At 39.0% G+C, this 16,748-nt stretch overlaps 1 protein-coding gene and 1 pseudogene across 10 annotated transcripts in view; both read left to right on the plus strand.

Moving 5' to 3' along the window:
- The window catches only part of ST6GALNAC3 (ST6 N-acetylgalactosaminide alpha-2,6-sialyltransferase 3), a 514,884-nt gene that overhangs the window by 412,860 nt on the left and 85,276 nt on the right, over positions 1–16,748 (plus strand). The window lies entirely within an intron of this gene.
- Positions 1,851–16,457, plus strand: LOC148109164 (small nuclear ribonucleoprotein G pseudogene; annotated as a pseudogene).

Raw genomic sequence — 16,748 nt, forward strand, 5'->3', positions numbered from 1 at the left:
CCCACCAGCCATTAAAACATCCCCTCTGTGCCCTTGGTTCTCATGCTGCTCCTCTCCCACATCCATGCATGGGCTTTTCTCCAGCAGTGCTGGATTCCCCAACACACGGGGTATTCCTCTAGAATACCCATTGGTTGTCCTCATTCAAGTAAATTCTAAACTATTGCATCCCAAAATATAAATACTGATATCCAGCTAGCGGGCCAACCGTCCCAGGAGCACTTCCCCTTTAGATGGGTACTCTGGCTTTCAGGTGCCTTGCCTTATTAGTCCTCAGTCCTCTATTCAACTTTCTTCCCATATTTCCGTCCATATGCATATTACTCTGCTCTGGTCGCACTTAAGTCTTCATTTCACTTTTTCAAAAAGTGAAGCACCTGCTATGGAAATCACATAGTTGGAATCACAATTAAGACAGTGAAGATTTTCTGAGTCATCCCCATTGTCATACCTGACAGGGGAACGCCATGGGCAGCTCTGTACAAAAGGGAAGATATTAGAAGATTTAAGCTACAGATTAGGAGTACTATTTACCCCTTCTGTCTTAATAGGAAGTTAGAAAAATTTGAATCAACGCTGCTTTTTAAAAATCAGGCTTCACTGCTATTCTCTGGTTAGTGTTACAATCACAGAAGCCAAGATGAAGCCATTTCCTACTTAAAAAAAATAATAGTGATTTTCATTATGTCTAAACAATCTCCAAATGAATAGAAGGGGGAAAAATGCCCAGAGGAGTTTCTTGGGTCAGCATCACACCTAGATGACTGGCTCTGCCCAGGAACTAGCTCTGCCCAGGCTGATAGTAAAATACCCCGGGGTCTCAGGTCTCTATTGAGTCTGGATCTAGAATGCACAACTTTATGATTAGGGGGTACTGGTTTTAGACTCAAATTGATTTGTTTCCTGTTTACCTCTTACAAACCATGAGGCATATCTCAGAGGGTGGTTGTAAGGATTGAGTGGGATCATGAATTTAAAGGGCTTAGCTTTCTTGCTAGTACATAGTAAGTTCTCAATAAATGGAGGCTGCTGTTGAATTATTACTATTAGTAATTCATGCCCTGATTTAAGAAACTTCCTGGCTTAACTTGCTCAGGCAGAGCCTGGGACTGCTTTCTCATCCAGCCTCAGCTAGATGGCTATACAATGATGAGTTTTCTTTCCAGATACCCACACACACTTGCTTCTCTCTCATCACTGATGCCTACTGTCTGTAGTCGATTAATGATCGGCTACTTAGAGTAATCGTTTCCCTCAGAACCAAATGTGCTTACATTCAGTGGCACCCACTGTAATGCAATTAATTTGGTCCGCTAATATGCGTCTAGTAGATAAGCCCCGTATAAATGAGAGCCATAACGATAACCTACCTCCCGTTTGTTCATTTTGAAGAGACTCATTAGGGACAGTGGTCCTCGGTGTTAATGAAATGATACTGTCTAATTATAGAATTCCAGTTACACACATTAGTGCTGGAATTAGAGCGCTTGCCACTTAACGGGCAATGTCATTGTCTGCACCTTGCTGTCGTCCCCCTTTCAGATGCTTCCACCTTGGTCCAGATCTCATCCTTTCCTTGGGCCTGTTTTGGAATTCAGCCATCTTCTGAATGCTGGTAAAAGCCGAAGCTATAAACAGCTTGCTTTTTGGTGGAACAACTCAGGCCTGAAAAAGTTGATAATGATTCCAGAATTTCTTTTAATTGAGTTTTTAATTACAACACAGCAAATATCCCATTCATATGTAATTTTGACAAAGATGACAAGCAATTTCATATTCTTTGGAGATCATTTGACAAGTGTGGGAGCCTATAGTTAAATACCAACTGCCTTGTTTTTGGACAGGAGTACCTGACAACCACTTACTCGGGGAAGATCGGGAACTGGAGCATCTGGATCTCAATAAATTATTTGACAGAGCAATCCAAGTGCTGTAACACAAGCTGCCACTGGGAATGTAACTCTGATTGGCTGGCTTCGAATCTTGCTTTTCTGATTTATAGTCCACATATTATGAACTGGGATACTGTATAGCCAATGGGTGTACGGGCAGGTTTTACCATAAATAATTTTTTCTTTCTTTGGAGTATCAGCACAACAGATAAATTTTTTTCTTTCTTTGGAGTATCAGCACAACAGATAAATTCTTCTAAAATGCAAAGCTTTAACTTGAGATGGGTACCACGATTCTTTATTCTTTTTCTCCTTTGGCATTTACTTAAGAGTTGTAAGGGCCCATGCCCAGAGTTACAGAGCTCCAGAACTACAATTAGACCAAAGAAACTGCTGCATCCCAAAGAGCAGAGAACAGTCCACCGATTAGCTGGTCCCTACCAGCACCTCCCACAAGCTTTCAGAGGCCATGTGCATGGACCATTGCAGTATCCAGAGGCCCCAGATGAGGCCACAGAGCAGTAATTCCCGGACTTTGTATTTCGGAGACCAGGAAAAAAATTCTTACTTGGAGTCCTCCTAAGAATAGTCACCTTTTCATTTTACCAAGTAAAGATGTATAAATTTTTCCTTTGCACTCGTTTGTTAATTTGTGAATATTTATCAAGTACATACTGTCTGCATCTACCAGAGGATGCCCTGTAGTGCAATGAAAAACAAAGCTACGTATAATCCATGCCTTCATATTTTATAGTCTTGGTGGGGGAAATAGTTGTTAATCAATTGTACTAACACTTATAAGATTCACATTGAGATAGGGGCTCTGAAGGTTTTCTGAGAGCATATAACACATTAATTTTATATGGACAGAGAAGGACAGGGAACTCTTCTTTAAAATTGTGCTTGGAGGTTTGGAGGCATATTCAAGCTCACCAAGTAGACACCATGAGCAATGCTCACCCTCTTGAGTTGAAAGCATTTATGGACAAGAAATTATCACTGAAATTAAATGGTGGCAGACACGTCCAAGGAATATTGCAGGGTTTCGATCCCTTTATGAATCTTGTGATAGAGGAATGTGTGAAGATGGCAACTGTGGGAAACAGAACTGTGGGATGGTGGTAATATGAGGAAATGGTGTCGTCATGTTAGAAGCCTTGGAACTGGTATAAACAATGAGTGTGTTCACCAGAAGAAATCAACTGCTTCTGAATATCCTCTCTCTATCACACCTGTTTTACTACAATATAAAAATCAGGTCATGTGCATTTTCACATTGAACTTTTTTTAAATAAACTTTGGTAGTAGTAAAAAAAGAAAAAAAAAAAGAAAATTGTGCCTAGATTAAGCCCATGATAAGAATTTTTAACTTTATGCCGAGAGTTATCTGGATGTCACTGGACAATGAATTGCAGAGAAGGAGGAGAGGCAAGAGCGAGGTAGGTGGAACAGAAGGCCAGCGCTGTTGATATTAGTGCGATGGCCATGTCATGGTGAGTAGTTGGATTTGAAGAATGTTTTGGAACTAGAATTACTGAGACTCATTGATAGATGAGGGGATGAGGGAGGGAAGAGAGAGGTATTAAGGATAACTCTATATTCCTGCCTTGCGCAACTTGCCATTTCATATACCATTTACCAAGATAGAAGGACCAAGAGAAGGACAGATTGAGGCAGGAAGAGACAATCACGGGTCCCTTTTGGGGCTTGTTAAATTCAAGGTGCCTGTGAGATGTCCAGTGCAGGCAAATATATGAATCAGAAGTTTAGAGAAGTATTTTGCTACTAGATACACATTTAGAAGTTATCAGCATATTGATGGTATTAAAGTCATGGAGTAGATAAGATTTCGCAGAAATAAGCATAATGGAACTTAGAGCATTTTGGTTTTTTGTTTTGTTTTGTTTTCTTAATATTTTTTATTATATTATGTTAGTCACCATACGGTACATCCCTAGTTTTTGATGTAATGTTCCATGATTCATTGTTTGCGTATAACACCCAGTGCACCATGCAATACGTGCCCTCCTTAATACCCATCACCAGCCTATCCCATTCCCCCACCCTCCTCCCCTCTGAAGCCCTCAGTTTGTTTCCCAGAGTCCATAGTCTCTCATGGTTCATTTTGAAGCTTGATACAGAAGGGGAAATCTTCAGAGCATCTTTCTGTGAAAGAGATGACATTTTAACACCCAAAATAGAAAGAACATAATATCCGTTCTTTAAATTAAGGACATCTCATTGCATGAAATCCTGTCTCCATTGGCCTTATCATTCCTATTTCGCTGCAGATCAGTGAGAACTTTGTCATGGAGCAACAGTTGCAAACCACTGCCCTAGAGTCTCTGCAACAGCTTTGGGCGGGAAGGACCTCATTTTGGGAGCAGGAGTTCTTATCCACACCCAGCTTCATTTGACCTCTTAAGAACTTAAGAACTCTGGGGTTTCTAAATTAAAATAGTACACAGAGTGACATAAGATCCTACAATAGGACATCAGTTCCCTCCTATCCTGAAATGCCAAGTCAGTTTGTTGCCTCCTGTGCACTCTGTGACATTCCTAAGTCAGACGGCTGCATTGGCAAGTGTAGTGTAGTTCTATGTGCACATCGGGGTCTGTTAACACTTACATAGCTGTCTCCTCCTCCTGTCCATCATGGCATTGGCATCCATCACAGTATTCCTTGCTAGTGGACCTAGTGAAGCTTTCTGAATTATCTCATCACAATGTTCCAGACAGCTATGGTCAATCAGATTGAATGTGGAAGTTATTGTAATGCTACTCCTAACAATAAAATAACCATTATATTATCATACTTGCAACTATTATTGATAGTAACATTGTTAACACTTTGTGTCAGGTACCGTGCCACGTGTTGCCCATACCTCATCTTATGTAAGTCCTAACTACAACTTAGAAGGTTGCTTCCATTTTACAGATGAAGAGACTAAGACTAAAAGATTGACTTCCCAAGTGTCCATGTCATTATTGTTTTTACATTGTATTGTAATCACGTGCCATGCCGTTATCCACTACGGTGGAAACTCGCTGGGACTCTATACTTTTCCTATTTGGAACCTCAGCACCTGATCGTGCTTCGCACATTTAAGATGTTTGTTAAATATTGAAGGTCGTATATACTCTTCAATGACAGAAGCCTTTTGAAGGGTGATGATCGTGTCTTCCATGATTTAGAATCTCTCATAGTATCTAGCACAATTCTCAATAAATATCTGGAAGGTTGGCTATGTGGGTTTTAAGTTGGCCAAAAAGCTGGAAGCGAGGAAGGTTCTGAGGGAGCTGCTGGGGGAGGGATTACCACTGAAGGAGGATTAAGAAGATGCGCCGCCTAATAGACTGTTGCTGCAACTGTGGGTCTGACTCTTATTTAAGATTCTTATTCATGACCTGGGTGGAGAAAAGGAAGAAGCTGCGCGTTTTTGAAATTCACTAATAATTCCAATTTAGAAAGTATCGTGAGCAGCTCAGGCAACAGAAATAAAATGCAAATGACCTTTGAGACTTGAGGTATGTAGGCTGGGAATAATAACTTTGTGAGCGTTTGAAAAAGGCAAGGCAGTGCATACACCTGGGGGAAGAGAATCCAAACACAGCGCTGTTCTCAGGGAAGCAGACGCCAGAGCGCAGCGATGCCAAAGTAGGCCCAGGGGGCAGAGTGGTCTGCAAATTAAATTCAGGCCAGCCAGGCAGTCTGGCAGGATGGAAGGGAAGGCCAGGTTGAGGCTGCCGGTGCAGAAGGGCGCGGAATAACAGTTCCTCTGTGGACACTTCGAGCCGAGCAGCACCTGGCACCGCACGCTCTGTTCCCACCACCTCATTACTGGGGCAGCTCAGGCGATTTGGAAGAAGTGCAGAGAATAGCAACAAGAATGAATGAATTCAGGGAAGGACGTGGATGAAAGATTAAAAGGATTAGGTGGGCTATAGTTTAGTTACAGAAAGCTAAAGGGAAGAGGAGGGAGAGGCCCGGAAACGAATAATAAATAGCCAAGTCTACTCTAAAATAACCAAGGGGAAACTTGCAGAATACCCATCAAATTGAGACTTTTCAGAGGAAAATGGACATTTTCTTCCAAGCCATGGGCTTGTTGCCTGAACTGGCACTCTGCCTACCCAGGTGCTCAGTAAATACTATCTTGTAAAATAACCTTTGTTTGCCAAAAGAGTATAGGATCCAGGAACTAGACCAATAGGAAGCACATTAGAAAGTCAGCCAACCCTTGCCTTAGTGCCCAGTGAGGACAGGATTAAAGGAACGGATTTCTGTTGTGTTATTCAAGTCAGACTCTTTTCAACAATGACATGGCCTCTTCCCATTCAGATAAATAGAGAACAAAATAGAAGCCTCTGTGGCGCAGGGAATGCCTGAGACACGGTTGGCTAGCCTTTGGTTAAATCCTATCATTGCAGTTCCCTTTATGTCCAAGGGACTGGGGAGATGCTGATTTTTTCCCCACCTAGCTGGTGGAGGAGGTGGGTGGTGCGGAGAGCTGTACCTCTGGACTAAAGGTGGACTTGGTGGACTTCACTTTCGAAAGGTGGAACACACAAAAATCCAAGTAGATGGGTTAGGGGTTAATTCTTTGTCTTATAGAAAGAAGTCTCCGAAAACAGCAACTAACCCGGTGCCATGGAGTCTGTCTTTGTTTTCTGATCATTAACTTCACCGTTCTTGACCTGAGATAGTCAGGTATCAGAGTCCCAGCCAGTTGCACAGTAGTCCTACACCCGTTAGTAAGCTCCAGCCTCAGGGGGCTCCTTGAGCTCCTCGAACATGCCAGGCCTCTGAAGCATGCTGTTTCCCTCTCTGTGGGGCTTGTTTACCCAGCTACTTCCCTGCCCCACTCCTGCATTCTGCAGGGCTGGCTCCCTCTCCTCTCAATTTAAATGTCGCCTCTTCTAGAAGCTATCTGTTCAGAATGGTTTTGCCCCCAAATAAGAGGAAATCTCATTAATAACCTGCTAAAAAGAAGTTCAGCATGAACAGTCCAACCCAAACCATGGCTCGGCCATGTCATCAGGGACCTGGGAGCCCATCCCTGTGCTCCACCCCCCACAGCATATGGCCTCCATCGTCATCATCTCAAGGTGTCTGTTCCACCCCCAGCATCCCATCCATGTGGCAGACAGAATAGCATGGAGAGAGTTGGGGGTGGGGGTGGTGAAAGGCTTTCTTCTAGTGAGGCTTTGCCTTTTTATTCAGGAAGGGCCACTCTCCCCAGAGACTCCTAACTATCTGCTTGATTAGAACTGTGCCACATGCAAGGGAGTCTGGAAAACCAATATTAGCCTCCCAACCTCTAGAGTAGAAGAAGGCAAGGCAGAAGGGTGGATGTGGGTAACTTTCAGGTAGCCAGATCTCGGTGTCTCCCACAGTATCTGCCCCTTGCCCTGCCCAGTTACTCCCCGTCATATTTCCCTGCTTCTCTTCATGGCGGTTATCATGGTTTGTAGAAGTGCATTTGTAATCCCACTGGAGTGTGATGTATATTCATTCCATGTCTGGCTCTTTTACCACTATATCACCAGAACCTAGCTTTGTGCCTGACAAATGGCAGGCACTTAATAAATAGCACTTAATTCATGGGCTAGTTGGCTGCTAGAAGAGAAGAGAAGCTACCTCTGAAATCATTATGTCATCACAACCTCCCAGGAGAACAGGCTTCAGGTTATCAACATCTGATTGACATACAGCTCCTTTTTTATTTATCAAAAATATTTCAAATATAAGGAGATAATATATGATATATTCATATATATGTATATATTCGTATATGAAATAAAACAATGAACATCCCAATACCTACCACCCAGCTCTATCAAATTCACAGATTTTGCCAGAGGCCTTTGAGGTCTGTTAATATCATTGTTGAATTTCAAAACAAAGCATCTCAAGCATAGTTGAAGTCCCTGCGTCCCTTTCCCTGTTTCCATGCTCCTGCTCCTCCCTTTCTCTGCCCTGAATTTGGGTTTACCAGTCTAGTATGTGTCTTTATATTATGACTATCTAGACACATCCTTAAGCAATATAAAACTATAGGGTATTGTGTTGCATGTTTTTAAGCTGCATGTAAAAATTGTATTTTGTTTGAACACTATACACATTATATAAATCCTAGAGTATTCTCCAATCTTTTCCATCTGTCTTGTTATTGGTGTTTAACCATATTTTTGCATGTAGCTATGCAGTTTCATTGTGGGATTATACCACAATTCACTTACCCATTTTTCTCTTGACAAACATTTGGATTTATCATTTACAGTGTTTTCCTATTAGAAATAGTGAAACCTACAAGTAACATTCTTCAACATATTTCCTTGTCACATGTGTGAGGGTTTCTTAGTACAAGGTACATACCTAGAAGTAAAATTATGGGGTTAAGGAGGTATGTTTCTTCAATTTTCTTTGATTTTGCTGAAGTATACTACAAAATGTTGTACAGTTGATATTCTCACAAGTAATAGATGAGAGAAACTGTTTCTGTACTTAACACTGGGTATCAGATTCTTATTTTTGTCAGTCTATTGATAGGAAATGATATCACATTGTTTTAATTTGTATTTCCCTGACAATGAGGAAGGTTGAGGACCTTTCAATATGTGTATTGGCCAATCAGGTTTCCTTTTATTAAAATTGCCTGTTTGTGTCCATTGCCCATTTTAGGAGAATACGGAGTTGTTGTTTTTTTTCTTAGTGATTTGCAAAATTCTTTACATATTCTAGATAGAAATCCTTCCTTACTGGGGCGCCTGGGTGGCTCAGTCGTTAAGGATCTGTCTTTGGCTTGGGTCATGATCTCAGGGTCCTGGGATCAAGTCCCGAGTCAGGCTCCCTGCTCAGCAGGGAACCCGCTTCTCCCTCTCCCTTTTCCCCTTCCCCTGCTCATGCTCGCTCTTGTACTCTCTCTCTAGCTAAAATAAATAAATAAAATCTTTAAAAAAAAAAAGAAAAAAAGAAATCCTTCCTCGTTAACACACATTGAAAATGTCTTTGCCCAGACTGTTGCTTGACTACTTATATTGTTTATAATATTGTTTTGTGAATAGGAGAGTTAAATTTTAATAGAGTAAAATTTATCAACCTATTACTGGGTGCTTTCGGTTTTTTATGACTTATATAAGGAGCTTTTGCTGCCTCCAAAATCTTAAATATATCCTTTCACATTTTTTTTATTAAAACTTTCAGGCTTTTACTTTCCCAATTAGTCTAGCTGGAATTATTTTCATATAATATAAAGGGATCTAGCTTCATTTTATTTTTTCCACATGGATAACTGGTAATCTCAGCAACATATTGCATGTTCCATTTTTTTGGTCACTTATTGACATCAAATTTCCATATTGGGATGGTCACTTTCTGAGTTTTGTAGTATGTTTCAGTGGTCTATTTTTCTATTCCTGTAGCATTTTGTTTATGACTGTAGCTTTAGAGACATCATTTTATAGGGTTTGTTCAGAGACTCAGGAGCCACACTGCTTGGGTTTGAATCCTAACTCTGCTACTGCCTAGCCATGGCACCTTGAGAGAGATTCTTAATCTCTTTGTACCCCACTTTTTTTTTGTCTGTAAAATGGTAGCGATAATCTTATTAAACCGAATGGATGAAAGGCTTTTCCCTGGCATATAAATGCTCAATAAAAGTTAGCAGCTATTGTTTTTATTTATAGTATCACTATTATTATTACTAATAGGGATATTTGATAGATCTGCTACCCTTTTCTTCTTCCTCAAAATGCTCTTGGTTATTGTTGACCTTTTGCTCTTTTAAAGGAACTTCACGATTGGTTTATAATGTCTCATAAAAAAGCCTGTTGAAAATACAAATGGCATTGCATTGCTATATGGATTAATTTGAGCCTTCTTATCCATAAACTTGGTATACCTCTTTGTCTATTCAGTACTTTTGCATCAATCAGAAAGTAATTTTGTAATTTATTTCACAGAGATCAACATATATATGTTAGATTTATTCTTAGTTTGTTACTCTTTTGAATGAGGTACTTTTTTATATTATTCTGAATGACTTATTACTGCTGTGTAGAAATCCTATCATTTTTATGTTGATCCTGTATTTAGCCACCTTGCTGAACAGTTACTAATTCTAATGGTCTATATATTCTCATGGATTATTTATGCAAACAAACATTTATACAGAAATACAGTGTTGTTTCTATCTTTCCAATATGTACCTCATTTTATTTTTCTTGTTTTATTGGGTTGACTGAGACCTTCTAACAGCATTAAAGAAGAGCAGTGACAGTAGGCATCCTTGTCTAATTCTAACTCTGATGGTGATATCGTTAAGTTTCATTGTTAAGTTTGATCCTTGCTGTAAATTTTTGGTGAATAATAATTATCAAGTTTAGAAAGTTCCCTTTTACTTCTAATTTCCTAGGAATTTAAACTTCGGTAAATGTTAAATTTCACTAAATCTGTTTTGGCATCTATTGAGCTTATCATGGATTGTTTTTTCTTTAATTTGTTAATTATTAATATTATGTAATGCATTAATAGATTTCCTAATTTTGAAACATCTTTTCATTCCTAAGATAACACACATTGTTTATCCAGAGCGTTTTAAGGAAACACCTGGGTCTTTTCCTAAAAGACAAGAGACCTTAAAGGTTTTTGAGCAATTACTATTTTAATTTGACTTCACATGAGTTTCTTTTTAGGTCTTTGTATGTTTGGCTCATAATATCTTTATTTCTTTCTCTCTTTTTTTTTTTTTTTTGGAATTTCTCTATTTTTAAAAATGAAACATGGAAAAGTTGTATAATAGTAGCAAAATATATGCACAGTGAGAGAGGAGGGTGGAAGTGTTAGCTCTGCTTATTTTGGACCATGAAAAAAAGGGATAGAAGAACTTCCTATCAGCAGAATTTCTTGGGTAACTTGGTCCAGTGCCATAGTTACTTATTTACTTAGTATGTGAATGATCCTGGCCTTTTGTCTAGAAACATGGTGACACCTGTATCTAGTCATTTAGGAAACAAACCCTTGATTACTCCAGGTAACTGGGTACTGCTTGTGAAGTAGGAAGGCTTGTCTTCCTAAAGGCTCTCCTGGGTAGCACTGATGATAGCTGGTCATGGAAAAAGAGTCTGCTCCTTTTCACTTAGAGCCACTTTGGTTTTTCTCTGTTTTATTCATCTTTGGTAATTGCATCATTTTTGAGACTTATATACATGTGAAACCTTTTGTAGTTCTAATACTCAGCAAAGAAACCATGTTCCTACTCAATAATTAGAGCTTTCATATTAAAAAATTGTTTCGGTGGGGGCGCCTGGGTGGCACAGCGGTTAAGCGTCTGCCTTCGGCTCAGGGCGTGATCCTGGCGTTGTGGGATCGAGCCCCACATCAGGCTCCTCTGCTATGAGCCTGCTTCTTCCTCTCCCACTCCCCCTGCTTGTGTTCCCTCTCTCGCTGGCTGTCTCTATCTCTGTCAAATAAATAAATAAAATCTTAAAAAAAAAAAATTGTTTCGGTGTAATTGCTCTTGGTGGTAAAATGCCAGGTCACTGTAGAAATATGGTTTTGATAGTTGTTGAGCAGTCCTGTCTCTGAATATCTGTCCTAATTGCATGCACATATTCATACAATTACTGTATTACCAAAAGAACTGTATACAGATAGTAACAATAATGTGATGTCCCAGTCCGTTGGCTTTAAAAAGGATTTCAGAAATTGATTAAAACATTTAATGTTGGTTTTTAACTCAAGGACTTGTGAAGCAAATACCTTATTCCAGTTGGAAATGTGTTACAAAGGGAATATTCTTTTCTCCTTCCCTCTTCATTCTATAGAACATAGGGAGAAAGATACCAAACTCCTGGGAGTTATCTCCTTGATTAACTGTGAAGTAATAAACATAGGAAAGCAGCAACAATTCATGCAGTTGGGTACTAAATCTCCACCTTTATGGCCTGCATTTGCCAACTGTCTCCATATTTGACAGATAAAGTACATCTGTGAATTTTAAGCTTCTCAGGTTACAGTTAAGATATGTAATTAGATTTCAAGATATACATCTTACCCAAAACTTCTGCTGCAGGGGGAAAAGCCAATTAAGCCAGGTTTACTCAGCTTCAAAACAAAACTTCAACTTGAAAATGGATGGAAGAACTCCACTAATGAGAACACCCCACACGGGACATGTTACTGCTTAACGGAGACGGCGTGCTCTGGGACACAGTCTCTTCCTTTTCTGAAGGCTGGAGTCAAGAAGTTTACTTGGTTGATAAAGTCAGTTCCTTTAGACACGTAGTTTGATGGATGGATGGGTGGAAATTAGTGTTTTGAAAAATTTTTGCATATAGTTTTCTAAACATTTACACTCGTTGGATGAAAGCTGAGAAACCGTATTAACTCAAACAAACCAATGAAGTACTTCAGTGCTTGAAGCAGAAATACGTTTCAACTATGTGGACTGCTAAGGACTAATTCTAGGCTAGAAATACTTCTGATAATAATAATGACTACAATTACAACGGAGATACATATGTAAGCACTTCCTAGACATAAAGCATTAACTTATTTGTACTCATGAAAACCATAGAATAGATATTCTGTTATTTTATAGTTAGAAATGGAGGTTTAGAAAAGTTGAGTCGTTTGCCCAAGGTTATCTAAGTGTCTCCCTTGACAGGTTAAATTCTCTCTCTTCTGTGAAATGAAAACAGACTACTTGATTGTTGCCTTTTATAAAATAGCCGTAATGCACTTAAAAATAAAAGGTTCCTTGAATCATGTAAGAGGAGATTTCATGAAGACACCAGAAATATCGGCTCATTAGGGTGAGCATATATTGTTAACAGACATGGGAAATTCATGTGAGATGAAGTTACTATATATCTTCAAGAAGATGGTAATCTAATCAGGCAGATAAAATAAGTACATGAGGAATTACTTGAAATAATTAAAAAACAAAATGCCAACAAAGGCAAGGTGGGCAGATACTTAGAATTGAACTCTAGTTCCTCTGGACTTAATTTGTATCAGCAGTAAAATGATGGGGTGGGGGTGGGGTGGGCAACTACTTCCCTTAAAGGTTTTTTCCTGCTCCCAGACAAAGGTTGGAGAGGCCAATGAGTACTTATGAATGAATCAATTTGGAGCACACAGCAAGTGCCAACTATCAAAGCAAAGTGGGGGCCAGTCATTCAGGGTCTCCTGGAGATAAGATTTGAACCAGATCCAAAGAGGGTGAGACATATTGATTAGTTCAGAGGAGTTGGGGGATGTTCAGATTTGGGGATAAAGGTAGAGTGAGGATATTGATCAACTGGAGAGTGAGAAAATAGCAGGTGTAAAAAAGAGCACAGGAGTGACAAATCGAATAAATTTTTCTAAAGTAGACAGATCAGGAAAATTGAAGGAAGAAGTTGATAAAGCACATTAGGATGACCAGCGATCATTTTTTTAAGGCCCTATGTGCCAGAGCAACTGAATCAGAAACTCTAGGAATAGGACACTATTTTTTTAAACAGTTTTATTATATATCTCAATTACATATCTCAATATAGAATTGAGGTATATAATTCACATACCACATTTTTCACTTATTTGAAGTTTACAATTCAGTGCTTTTTAGTACAGAGTTGTGCAGTCATCACCACAATCAATTTTAGAACAATTTTTAACACCCCCCAAAAACTGTACCCATTAATAGTCGCTCCCCAATATCCATAATCTACCTTCCAGCTCTAGACATCCACTAATCTATTTTCTGTCTGTATAGATTTGCCTATTCTGAATATTTCATATAAATGGAATCATATAATAGGTGACTTTGTGACTGGCTTCTTTCACCTAGTGTAATGTTTTTAGGATCCGTCAATGCTCTAGAATGTATCAGCACTTCATTATTTTTTATAATGGAAAAATACTCCATTATATAAATATATACCTATACAATTCATGTATTCATTTATCAATTAATGAACATTTGTATTGTTTCCACTTTTTGGCTATTATGAATAATTATGCTATGAACATTCATGTACAAATTTTGTGTGAGCATACGTTTTCATTTCTCTTGGATATATACCTAGAAGTGGAATTACTGGGTCACATGCCAACTCTATGTTTCACATTTTGAGGAAAGAGCAGATTGTCTTTCAGAGCAGCTACACCATTTGATATCCCTAGCAGTGACATACGAGAATCTCAGTTTCTCCATCTTTGTCAACACTTGTTATTGTCTATCTTTTTGGTATTTGTCATCCTAGTGGGTATGAAATGGTATCTCATTTGGGTTTGATTTGCATTCCTCTGATGCCTAATGATGTTGAACATCTTTTCATGTGCTTATTTTCCGGTTGTGAATCTTCTTTGGAATAACTCTATTCAAATCTTTTGCCATTTTTTAATTGGTTGTCTTTTTGTTATTGAGTTATAATAATTCTTTGTATGTTCAAGACACAAGTCCCTTATCAGATATATAATTTGCAAATAATTTTCTCTCATTTTCTATGGGTTGCCTTTTCACTTTCTTGACAGTTTCCTTTGAAGCACAAAAGTTTTTAATTTTGATGAAGTCCAATTTACACATTTCTTTTGTCATTTATGCTTTTGATGTCACATCTAAGAAGAATTTGCCTAAGCCAAAGTCAGGAATATTTACTCCTTTATTTTCTTTTAAGAGTTTTGTAGTTTTAACTCTTGCACTTAGGTCTATAATCCATTTCAGCTAATTTTGGTGTTTGGTGTGAGGAGGGGGTACAACTTCATTCTTTTTCACGTAGATATACAATGGTCCAGCACTATTTGTGGAAAAAACTATTTCCCCCCTCACTGAATTGTCTTGGCCCTGTTGTCAAAAATCAATTGATATAGATGCCTGGATCAAATTTTGAAATCAAAAGGTGTGAGTCCTCTAATTTTTTTCCTCCTTTTTCAGGAGTGTTTTGGCTACTTTGGATCCCTTGAATTGCCATATAAATTTTATGATTAGCTTGTAAATGGGATGTGGGCTTTTTCAAATGACCCAGGTGATTCTAATGTGTAGCCCAGTTTGCAAACTACTGATATATGTCTGAGAAGCACAAATAATATTTACTGATCTACCACTCTGCATCTAGCTCTGCGCTGGGTGACACAGTTTTTTTCTTAAATCATTCGATCCGCGTACTAACCTTATGGGATAGACACTGTTATCTCTAATTACAGGCAATAAATTGAAGTCTAAGAAAGGTAAAATCTTTTTTTTTTGTAAGATTTTAAAAAATTTATTTCTTTGAGATAGAGCGAGAGCAAGAGAGGGAGAACATGAGCGGAGTTGGGGGGGGGGAGGGAGAGGGAGAAGCAGGCTCCCCACTGAGCAGGGAACCTGACACAGGGCTCGATCCCAGGACCCCAGGGTCGTGACCTGAGCCGAAAGTAGACGCTGGACTGACTGAGCCACCCAGGGGTCCCTAAGAAAGGTAAAATCTTGTCCATAGTTAGTTGGTAGTGATGTTGAGATTTAACTTAGTTTTAGCATTAATTATTCTAATTCCTTACCCAAGAAATGTAGATCAGATAGGCTGGAAACTACCTCTTACACACCTATGGCATATTTATCACTATTACCACATTTGTATTAGAAAGACAATAAATCAAGTTTATTTGATATGGCTGAATCATGAAGGTACATAGGAGGAACAGGAGAAAAGATGAAGCTTCTTAGGTAGAAGGAGCCATGGTGTTTGCCAAATGGCAGACAGTGACAAATATTTCATGTTCCACAAAAGCTTCTGCACAGCCAAGGAAACAGTCAAAAAACTAAGAGGCAGCCCACAGAATGGGAGAATATATTTGCAAATGATACTACAGATAAAAGACTGGTATCCAAGATCTACAAAGAACTTCTCAAACTCAATACATGAGAAACAAATAAACAAATCATAAAATGGGCAGAAGATATGAACAGACACTTTTCCAATGAAGACATACAAATGGCTAACAGACACATGAAAAAATGTTCAAAATCATTAGCCATCAGGGAAATTCAAATCAAAACCACACTAAGATACATCTTATGCCAGTTAGAATGGCAAAAGTGGACAAGGCAAGAAACAACAATTATTGGAGAGGATGTGGAGAAAGGGGATCCCTCCTACATTGTTGGTGGGGATGCAAGTTGGTACAGCCACTCTGGAAAACAGTGTAAAGGTCCCTTAAAAAATTAAAAATTGAACTACCCTATGACCCAGCCATTGCACTACTGGGTGTTTACCCCAAAGATACAGACGTAGTGAAGAGAAGGGCCATATGCACCCCAATGTTCATAGCAGCATTGTCCACAATAGCTAAATTGTGGAAGGAGCCAAGATGCCCCTCAACAGGTGACTGGATTAAGAAGATGTGGTCCATATGTACAATGGAATATTACTCAGCTGTCAAAAAGAATGAGTTCTCAAGATTTGCTGCAACATGGACGGCACTGGAGAAGATAATGCTAAGTGAAATAAGTCAAGCAGAGAAAGACAATTATATGGTTTCTCTCATCTATGGAACATAAGAACTAGGAAGATCGGTAGGAGAAGATAGGGATAAAGAAAGGGGGGGTAATCAGAAGGGGAAATGAAGCATGAGAGACTATGGACTCTGAGTAACAAACTGAGGGCTTCAGAGGGGAGGGGGGTGGGGGATGGAATAGGCTGGTGGTGCGTAGTAAGGAGGGCACGTATTTCATGGTGCACTGGGTGTTATACGCAACTAATGAATCATTGAACTTTGCATCAAAAACCAGGGATGTACTGTATGGTGACTAACATAATATAATAAAAATATTATTATGAAAAAAAAATAAAATAAAAGGGGGGCAATCTGCCTAGTTTTTAATAACATTA

Source organism: Ursus americanus, chromosome 12, assembly GCF_024610735.1.
Source record: "Ursus americanus isolate L20-20 chromosome 12, mUrsAme1.1.p, whole genome shotgun sequence".
Lineage (NCBI taxonomy): Eukaryota > Metazoa > Chordata > Mammalia > Carnivora > Ursidae > Ursus > Ursus americanus.